The sequence below is a fragment of the Tupaia chinensis genome, unplaced genomic scaffold (genome assembly GCF_000334495.1).
Source record: "Tupaia chinensis unplaced genomic scaffold, TupChi_1.0 Scaffold000161_1, whole genome shotgun sequence".
NCBI classification, from domain to species: Eukaryota; Metazoa; Chordata; class Mammalia; order Scandentia; family Tupaiidae; genus Tupaia; species Tupaia belangeri.
Window position 1 is genome coordinate 1,145,971 of NW_006159632.1, and position 1,377 is coordinate 1,147,347.

Genomic DNA, 1,377 nt, shown 5'->3' on the forward strand with positions numbered 1-1,377 from the left:
GGTGCTCCAGGAGCAGTTCTGTGTAATGTCACAGTCGAGAGAGAAGGGCGGGGGGACGGCCCCCTAAGGGTGGCCTGGCAAAAACTAGTGTAACAGAAGGTGGACATGGTGTGGGAATCACAAGGCCACTGTGCCGAGGGGACAGAAGGGCGGGAGCTGGCAGGGGGCCTCACTCCCTCTCCTCACTGGGATCTCGCTTGACCCTCCCACTCTGCTGCCCAGCCTCGGACAGGTGCAGAGTGAGCAGGCGGACCGGGGAGCCAAGGGGCAGCCCTGCCTCAGCAGCTTCCACCCGCCACAGGCTGAGAGCCACCCCAGCCCCGGGGCTCCCACGCAAGGGCTGTGGGGAGTAGTGAAGCCACAGCCAGGGGCCTGGCTGTCCCCAGGCGAGGGTTCCCCACCCCGTGGGGTGGCTGTGGGCAGACCCAGCAGGCATCCCTGTCCCTCCTCCCAGTCATCCAGCCTGCACCCCCCTGTGGGGCACAGCCACACCCCGAGACCCCCACCTTGACACTCGGATGCCTGTCGTCCCTCGAGGTGCCAAGGTTGGAAGGGAGAGCAAAGCAGAGAATCACAACCGCCTCCCCTCTGACACAGAGACTCCGCCGTGCTGGAGAGGAGAGCCGTGGCGATGGGGTCTCTCCCGGGGGCGCTCCCTCCCTGGGGGACCGCCAGCAGCCGCGCCCACCGCGGACATGGCACTGACCTGCAGCTTCACCGCCTTACTGGCTTTATCCGACCTGCAGGACCCGTGCTCCCCTGGCCACGCCTTCTCGGGTCTCAGCACGCGAGGCTTCGGAATGGCCCTCACGAGGCGGTGGTGCAGATCTGGTGAGTCGAGCAGCGTGCACGGGGTGGTCAGTACCACAGTGGGCGTGAGCTGCCGGCGAGTCGGCGTCCGCCCTCGAACCCCAGGGAATGGCGCTCCGGGGAAGGTTGCAGGTGCACAGCCACCAGCTGGCCTAGAGCAGTGGGTCTCAAAGTGCTGTCCCCGGACCAGCAGCGCCAGCACCACCTGGGGACCCGTGAGAAAAGCACATCCCCAGGCCCCCCTCAGACCACCTCATCAGGACCTCTGGCCGGGCCCGGCGTCCTGCACTGTCACGGCCAGTCTCGGAATGGCGCTCCGGGGAAGGTTGCAGGTGCACAGCCACCAGCTGGCCTAGAGCAGTGGGTCTCAAAGTGCTGTCCCCGGACCAGCAGCGCCAGCACCACCTGGGGACCCGTGAGAAAAGCACATCCCCAGGCCCCCCTCAGACCACCTCATCAGGACCTCTGGCCGGGCCCGGCGTCCTGCACTGTCACGGCCAGTCTCGCAGGGCGGCAGCGGCGTGTGGACCACTGAGTGGATGGCCGGCGCCGGACGCAGGTCCACAC